Here is a 9,492-nt window from a genome sequence, read left to right on the forward strand (position 1 = left end):
GGGCAGGTGTCCCTGCCCATGGCAGGGGCTTGGAACGAGATGATCTTTAAGGTCCCTCCCAACCCAACCCATTCTGCGATTCTATGAGGTTACTCAAAACCTTGGTTGCTCTGGGTGCCTCCCCCTCCACACTGAAGATGCTGTTGAAGAGCAAAGTGTTACTTTTAGTCACTTTACGTTTTTCAGTGCACAGCTCAGTTAAGGGCCACTTGCAAAATGACAAAACTTAGTTCTCTCTGGGAAGAACATTTGAATGATGTGACAGATTAGCACACTTGATTCAAGCGAGGTTGCCTCCAGCATCACTTGAATACTGACCCTGGATGACTTCAGCAGGCCAGGTCCTTCCCCTGCTTTTCCAGCATTCTCTCTCTCTGTAAAAAGCAGATAACAACAATACTGAATTCTCCTCTCAGGATGCTGTGGCGATTAAACAGACACTTATTGCTACGAAAATTAAGGGATTACTAAAATTGCTCTGAAAACACAGTTATAAGGGCTGGATGGCTCAATTGCATCATGATCTCTGCTCTTGTTACAGACAATTTAATCAGTTATGAACCCCCTCGTGCTGGTTCGGTAGAGACATGCAGTAAATGATTCTGCTTTGAATTTCACAGAATCACAGAATCATTTAGGTTGGAAAAGACCTCCAAGGTCATCAAGTCCAATCTCTGACTGATCCCCACCTTGTCACACAGACCAGAGCACTGAGTACCACATCCAATTGTTCCTTGAACACCTCCAGGGATTGGGACTCCACCACATCACTGGGCAGCCCATTCCAATGCCTGACAATGCTTTCTTTGAAGAAATTCTTCCTGATCTCCAACATGAATCTTTCCTAGTACAGCTTGAGACCATTTCCTCCTCCCTCTTTCTCCCAGGGAGCAGAGCCTGACCCCCACCTGGCTCCACCCTCTTGTCATTTAGAGAGAGCAAGGTCCCTCTTGAGCTCCTTTTCTCCAGGTTGAGCCCCCCCCAGCTCCCTCAGCTGCTCCTCACATGACTGACTCTCCAGACCCTTCCCCAGCTCCGTTGCCCTTCCCCGGACACGCTCCAGCCCCCTTTCTTGCCATGAGGAGCCCAGAACTGGACACAGCACTCGAGGTGTGGCCTCAGCAGTGCCCAGCACAGAGGGACAATCACTGCCCTGGTCCTGCTGGCCACAGTATTGTTGATACACGCCAAGATACCATTGGCCTTCGTGCCCACCTGGGCACACCTGTGCTCATGTTCAGCCGCTGTCGACCAGCATCCTCGGCTTCTTTTCCGACGGGTTTTCCAGTCACTCCTCTCTCCGGGAGCGGGGAACGCTCTCCGGCCGCTGGCGCTGCGGGGATCCCCCACTAGAGGGGAGCTTCTCCCTACAAACCGCCCGTCCTGCAGCGGCAGGAGGAGCATGTCTCAGGCTAAACTGGGAGAGGGATTTGAGCGGGTTGGTTTCAGCAAAAACGGTCCTGGCGAGCACCGTCAGTCGGGTGAAGGAGTTTCTGTCTCAGTTTAGCTCGTGGGAAGGGGCTGGTGGCGTCTGCTGATGGTTCCATACACACCCACAGCCCTGCTGGTACCTCACTGTTCACCTCTGGAAGTGGATAATGTCACTCCAGCTACACAGATGTACAAAACCAATGTCAAGGATGTACAAAAGTGATGTCAAGGCAGCCAGCAACAGCCAAAGAAGGATGACATTCTTCCAGTGAGCTAGTCCAGGGACCTCCCCAGACAAAGCTGAACACTTCCATGTCTTACACTGTTTTGCAAGATGTCAAAAACTCTGGGAAAAATTTCAGCGTGGGGAAGCTCTCTGGAGTAACCAGAGACCCTGCAGGAGGAGGGAAGGGAGGTGATACCATGCAGACATCCCTTCACCTTCCACTGCTGCCTCCTGTAAACAATCTTCCCTAGGACACGGGTGGGCAGGGAGAGCACAGACTCCTTGCTGAGGCGACAGCAGACTTTTCAGACACCTTTGGCAGGTCATGATGGACCTAAATGTCATCTGAGAAGAGCACGGAAACCCAAAAGAAAAACCGAAAAGCATGTGGCTGCAAGGCCACGTGAAATGAGATCATTGGCAGTTCCCCACCCTGGCCCCACGGCTTTGTCCCCCAGAGACTTCCCAAGCCATCATCTGAAGGGAGCCATCCCGATTCATAGCCCAGCCCAGCAGAGGGCACGCAGGCACACAGAACACGCTGGAGTTACAGACACGGTTAATAGAGCGGTACCCGACACCTCTCAGCCACAGTGCCAAGTTTTATTGGGCTGAGCATGACAGGATGATGTTTCTGTGGCACTTTTCACCCCAGAGCTCATTCAAGGCTGGGCATGCCCATTTCTGGCCTGTGAAATAAATGCTTTTTATGTTCAGTGGATGCAGACAAGTGTACATGCATTACCCTAAGGACTCATGTGCGCTCTGCAGCCTGTCCATACTGAGAGATGCTCCTCTAACCCATTCATTCTGTTCCCTCATCCACAGCAAACCTCTTTTTGGCAGCTCCCCAGTGCCCACAGCCCATTCAGGTGAACACTGTTCTGGTCTCACGAAATCCAGGAATCACAGATGAGTGTCCCAGCTCCTTGAATTCAGCCTGTAAAAAGATTTCTATGTAGGAAAAAGATCCTTCCAGAGAACACAATAAGCAAGGTAGCCTTATTTAAACTCCTGGGGGTTATTTATTTACTCATTTTGCCACAGCTATTTTAGAGGTTGTCATATGAGAAGCAAACTAAAAAAAAACTCTTTTGGTTAACGTGACAGTGAAACCAGACAAGATGAATCTCTCTGAAGGTGGGATTGTGTCTCTGTGGGTGGCTCAGGTGGCTTCATCCCAGCTCTCTGGGATGAACAGTGGTGTGACAGTGACAGCAGCACCGTACAACAGCCTAAGGCAGGAGATGAAAAACGAAAAGTCAAATCATGTTTAATGGGGTTCTCACCAACCTTTCTACCAGACTGAATATCAGGTATGACATTTTCTCATCACACCTTGAAGATATGTTGTTTACTACTGCTGATACAATGCCATATAAGAGTGGGGTAGTGCTGCAGGTTTCAGAGCAACACAGACAAGTGTCAGCAACAGTTTGACGTGGGGCTGGAAGTCCAGATGTGTCAGGTGTCTGAGAGCAACTTCTGCTTTGACTTAGCATGAGTCACTCCATCACTCCCATAAGTCATAGGATTTAGTGGACTCTCTTTTCAGATGGAAAGAAATGGTGGAAAATGTGCTAAGGGATATTTCAAATAGAGTCGGAAGACGATAAAAGCACTGGCATTTTGTGCCTGGGACTTGGCAGAGGTACTTAAGGGACCTGAGCACCACTTCTCTCTATCCTTCTCTCTCTCTCTCCCCTTCACTGACTTTCTGGATGATTTTTAACAGATCATGACTCAGTCACCCCTTTCTTTTGTGTAAAGATGGTGGAGACTCACGTCCTTGATAAAGCACAGCAGGTTCTACAGTAGATGTGACTCCTGTATGAATAAGAGCCTGAGATCACTGAAACCCGTCATACCTCCGTGGTGGTCACTGCTGATGCAATGTCTCACAGAGTGGCAAAGTATTTACTAACAAACCAAGCACATCCACTGGTCACTCAGCAGGTCCTTTCTGGGCTGACACTGCTGGACCTCCCAGAGTGGCCATTCAGGTGGGCACAGCAGAGGTTTTTCTCCCGAAGTGGCAGAATTTTGATTGAAAAGAGGCACCTGGGTTTGTTTTTCTTCCTTAGTAGGCTCCAAATGGCCTGTTAATGTCCTATCCTGGCTCTGGAGGTGCAGGTCAGCGAGTCACAACCTGCTTTTCTCCTCCCTAGTTCTCTCTGCAGTATGGTTTTGCATCTAGGTATCCACTGTGAAAGCCTTGAGTTATCCAAGCATACATTTTACTGTGTCCTGGGACACAGCTCCAGGCCACACAGAGTAGAGCCCTTCAGTGACAAAAATGACACAGATACAGCACAGCTGGGACAAACCTCTCCCAGGGCCGAGGAAGGGCCTCGCTTTACCCAACAAATAAAGTCCAGAAAATAAACCCCAGAAAAAAGATCAAGCAGCAAATAAAATTAGCACTGTGGGCAGCACTTACCCTGCCAAGAGCTTATTTAGTGTGGGAAGGGGAAGTGCTGGAGGTAGCATGACCAAGGTATGTGGGAGGAGGCAGAGAAGGAAAGCTGATCCATCATACTCCTTTGCACTGCTTCAAAATAGGAGAACCAGCAGCCAGAGGGGGAGGCTATAAATGGCTGGTCAACTGAGGAGTGATGAAAGGACCTGCTGTATCTGCAGCACTCAGCAAGCCTGAGAATGCATGGCCAGAAGGGTCAAGAGAGCACAATTGTGCAAGCAGATTTTAAAGGAGTGTCTGGTTTTTCCTATTACCAGCATTTGAAGTATGATGGCACTGAACTCAACTCCTGCTGCATGGTATCAGCTGGTCAGTCTTGGACGTGTCAGGTGGACTCAGCAGGACTGCCCCTCCCTCCCTGACCAAGTTGTTTCCATCCACATCAGAGGCAGGACACCGATCAGGGCAGAGGATACAATCCAGTGCGAGGGCTTCCTTTCCTGACGTGCCCGTCTGCACCCCCTCTCCCATCTCCCAGTTTTCTCTGCCACCTAAAACTGTTTTCAGGTTCCTCCTAAAAGGAGGATGACCAGCTTCCCTGTGCCAAGTTTGCATGTAGCCTGGGACCTCTCCTGCACCTCTGATCCCAGTTTCCATGCATTGGAAGGAGCACTGGTACCTCTGGGATGGCAGGGACTGGCATGAGGTGCATGGCAACGTCCTATCCAGGAAGGCTGTCGGGTTGGGTTTAGGCAGGTGGTACCTACTCACACAAGGACTTCTCTTTTTGTGGGTCAGAGTCCCCTCCTGAGCTCCCACAGTTCAGGACAGCCCAACACAGAAGACTAGTTGGGCCCACTATGGAGACAGGCAGCAGATGTGATAGATATGACCTCACATTTCCCTGGAGTTCCCAGCAACCTTGCTCCCCTTCTGAAGTGTATCCCAGGACTCAGAAACCCTCTGGAACTAAGGTCCAAGTAGAAGCCTTCAAGGCCAGGTTGGATAGAGCTCTGAGCAACCCAGTCTAGTGGGAGGTGTCCTGCCTGTGGCAGAAGGTTGGAACTAGATGATCTTTAAGGTCCCTTCTAACCTAAGCCATTCTGTGATTCTATGATGGATTCTGTGATTCTGTGACCTTCTCCTGGGGCAGTAGCTAACCCCCTTACTTCTTCCTTTGATCCTGTGAAGGCTCGAGGGGGACAGCAGATGACTTGCACATCTGCCGTGCCCAAATGAAGTGAATGGGAGGTCACTGCTGAGCTGTCAGTGCAGGAGGCAGAGCAGGACAGGCAGCACTGAGGCTCCTGCCCTGCCTGCACAGCCAGTTTCAGGGGACAGCTGGGCCAGGGAGGTTCCCTGACTGCCCAGACCAGAGCAGCACTGCCTGAAATGCTCTCTGTTGCAAGGGGTGGAAGTTTTCAGAGCATCCATAATGATCCCTTCACGGGCCCACATCCATTTCCTGGAAGCTTTGCCTTTTTCTGTGCTGTGAAGCTTGGGCAAGCCTGAAAAACCCGTCTGGTTTTGTTTCACGTTGATTTTTTATAATTTTTTTTTCTCTTTGCACGGGTGCCAGCGCTGCTGTGCTGTTGCTATGTTTTGTGGTGGTTAAGCACAGCACAGTTCTCACTGCCAGCGCTGACGCGAACCCTGAGAATCTGGAACAAGTCAAACCAGCCCTACAGCACTGCAGGGAGAGCGTGGGGCTGCTTCTGCCCCACAGTCCCCTCCTCACACCCCCAGGAGGGGAGAAGCAAAGCGGCAGCTCCGCATCTCAAAAGGGTTCCAACTTTTCAGGGAAGGCTGTCGCCCCAAAAAAGCTGGAGCTTAGCTAAAAACCTTCTTGACAACAATGAATTTTTAGACCCTCCAAGCTGAGGTTGGGATAAGAAGGTTGTAGCCAGGAGTAGGTCAGCCTCTTCTCCCAAGCAACAAGTGACAGGACAATAGGAAATGGCTTCAAGCTGTGCCAGGGGAGGTTCAGGCTGGACATCAGGAGGAATTTCTCCACAGAATGAGTTGCTAAACTTTGGAATGGGCTGCCCAGGGAGGTGGTGAAGTCACCATCCCTCAAGGTGTTCGAGAAACGACTGGACATGGCACTCAATGCTCTGGTCTACTTGACAAAGTGGTGATGGGTCACAGGTTGGACTCAATCTTGATGGTCTTTTCCAACCTAAATGATTCTATGATTCTTTGGCACTGGCAACACTGCATGTAGAGAACATTCCCAGCATGGGTCTGTGGGTCTGACATCCTACAGGGACATCACCCAAAGCTTTCAGGGCTGCATGTGCTGTTTCATAAGGTAGACACACAATATAAGCCCCCAGACCCTCATCACCCCACTACCACCCATTGTGGGGTGCACAGGGCAGGAGGAAGGGGTTGAGGTGCTCCCCCCACCAGCTCCCTGTGCGTCAGGAGAAGCGCAGGGCTGCTGCTGGGATTGCAAAACACTCGCCTGTGCTGTGTTTGAGGCTGGTTTTTGCCAACGTTACTAGGGTACAGGAGTGACTAATTCTCTCCGAACTTTCAGTTTCAGCCTCAAGCACTACATTTCAGAGGGATCTGGTGTGTGTTGTGTGGGTAAAAATCCCTGAGACAGCTCAGTGCTGTGGCTATCTAGGGCAGAAATACCCAAATCCAGAGATCAGCCTCATCACTGTGGTGCTGCGCCAAGCTGGCAGAACCAAGCCCGGCCCCAGATTACAGATGGGGCAGGAATGAGCACACTGTCCCCTCTCCAACTTTCCTACAGCTGCTGAAGTACTGCTGGCCAAAAAAATCATTTGCGTTCTTGTAAGGCAAAGCAAAGAAATGCTGCAAAAAGGAGAATGTTTGCAGGCAGAAAACTGAGCAAAATACAGTGAGCAACAGACCTTTTAAGTAACTTCTATAAATGCAAACTCTGGATGCTCATTAGACCTTAATCAGCAAATAAGGAGCAGAAAGAGGGGTGAAGGGCACAAAGACATGGATGGTTTTACTTGTGGGGAACCTGTTTTCAAGCACCAGCCTGTGCATCCCTCCTGCTTTCCAGGAGTCCTCAAAGAAGCCATGGGGCTCTGTCCTGCCTGGCAGACACAGCAATGCTCTGCACATGCTGGAAAAGTACAGCCACTGCGAGAAGTCTCTGGATGAAGGCTCCGGGGCAGGGAGGGGGGGTTTGCTTCCACCCTGGTGTGTGAAAAGGAATACGGGTCTGGAAAGGTGCCATGGAAATGGTTTTCAATAACAGCCTCTGGAGACGGGCTCATGTACGGGGGGGGGCGCAGCAGGGAGGGGGTAAGGGGGCCCCACACAGCTATGGGAGGAATGTCCCCTCAGGAACTCGCTGTTCCTTCCTGCGGCACCGACGTCACTGGGCAGTGCAGGAATCAGGCAGGAAGGCTCTCACAGCCCCTCTGCTCCCAGCCTCCTTCTCCAGCATGGATCTTGTGTGCTCAGCCCCACACAAACAGCCCCACTCTTGGTGGGGAAGGGGGGGGGCAGGGGAGAAGAAGGAAACGCATGGACCTACAGAGCCAGCTGCTTCCACTGCTGCTGCTGAGCTACAGAGAGTCAGGGGCACACACACTTCTTCCAGCGTCATGGGCGAAGGCCAGTGGTGTTGCAGAGCCCTCTCTCCAAGGGTGGGCATGGCTGTTGGCAGGCGTCTGCTCCACCTTACTGTGAGAGGAGAAATCCAGCACACACAGCTGGTTCCTCTCCCACCCCTTGTATGCTTGGAAAGGGGCTGGGTGGCCACTGGTCCCACATGGCCATTTTATCTATGTGTTCAGCAGGAGGAGGCTGTTCCCTGCCCATGTGCAGAGACTTGAGAGGTCCCCTCCCATGTGCAGGGATAACCCAACGAGGAGCATGCCAGCAACAAGCTCCTGTACTGGCAGCGATCACAGAATCATTTAGATTGGAAAAGACCTCCAAAGCCCATCGAGTCCAACCTTTGACCAATCACCACCTTGTCAACCAGACCAGAGCTCTGAGTGCCACATCCACTCATTCCTTGAACACCTCCAGGGATGGTGACTCCACCACCTCCCTGGGCAGCCTCTTCTACCGCTTTACAATCCTTTCAGTGATGTGCTCATCATCACTCTTCCTGATGTCCAACCTGAACTCCCCTGGTGCAGCTTGAGGCCGTTTCCTCTTGTCGTGTCCCTTGTCCGCTGGGAGCAGAGCCCAACTCTCACCTGGCTCCATCCTCCTGTCAGGGAGTTGGAGAAAGTGAGAAGGTGCCCCCTGTGCTTCCTCTTCTCTAGGCTAAATGATTCTGGCATGGACACTGCCCAGGAGCATCTTGCTGCTTGTCTGGAGAGCCGACCCTGTGACACCCACACTCCCCTCACTCCCCGTGCAGGCTCTGCACCCCCCGGCTGCAAAGCCGCTCCTGCAGAGTGGTCGGCACAGCAGCTGGGCCATCACTTTTTATAGCCACTGAGCAACAGCACCTCACCTGAACTTTGCAGCACGAGGGAACAGCAGTTCCTACAGCTCAGGAAGAGGATAAACATATCACAGCAGCCTCCAGGCAACGGGACAAACAGCACGGTGCATCTGCAAACATGGCCCTGCGCCTTTGGCCGTGACAAGCAGCGGCTCAGCTGGACACCACACTCCTTGCAAAGCCACTTCTCATCCCTTTAGGTACCTTTCAGAGATCCATTACTGGCTTGGAGGGGAGGAGGAGGGGAGGAAAACTGAGATCTCTGGCCAGATCTAGAATTGGTGATTTGGTACGAAGCCAGGTTGAAAGGGGAACAGCCGGCAGCAACTGGTCTCACTTCTGACACGGTGATATCTTATATCCACTTATGTCATTCTGGGAAGGGCAACAGAAGGGAGAATCAGCAACTCTTCCCCAAGGGTTAAACTGTCTTCCTGAATGGAAACTGGCTCTTGCAGGGGAAGGGGGAAATGGAGCAACAAACCAGCCAAAGCTGCAACACTGGGTGAGCAGCCTGAGCAAGCACTGTGACAGATTTCAGGCACTACAGTCAATATTCACCAAATAAAGTGCGCGGCTCTGCAGCTTTACCTCACTCAACTCCTCCTTCCCTCTCTGTTTCTCCCAGTTGCATAAAGAAACAAACAAGGTCTCAAAGGCTGAAAATGCTGTGGCGCCATGTGCAGAACCTGTCCGTGGGAGAGAAGTGCCCCAGCTGGTTGCAAGAGAAATCCAGCTGCAGCACTGCAGAGCCCAGCACAGACCAGTTTGTTGGGAATAGAGACTTTTCTGAGAAAGAGTTCTTAAAGAGTTCTCCCCCTGGAGGACCCCATCTGGACATGAGTGCCTAGCTCTAAATGCGAACACAAGTCAGAAACATTTCATCCAGTCTCTAAAAACCTAAATATTCCTCCAAAAGAACATCACAAAGAAAAAGCTGTCAGTCTTGTGATGGATTTTGGA

This window comes from Chiroxiphia lanceolata, chromosome 15 (genome assembly GCF_009829145.1).
Source record: "Chiroxiphia lanceolata isolate bChiLan1 chromosome 15, bChiLan1.pri, whole genome shotgun sequence".
In the NCBI taxonomy this organism is placed as follows: domain Eukaryota; kingdom Metazoa; phylum Chordata; class Aves; order Passeriformes; family Pipridae; genus Chiroxiphia; species Chiroxiphia lanceolata.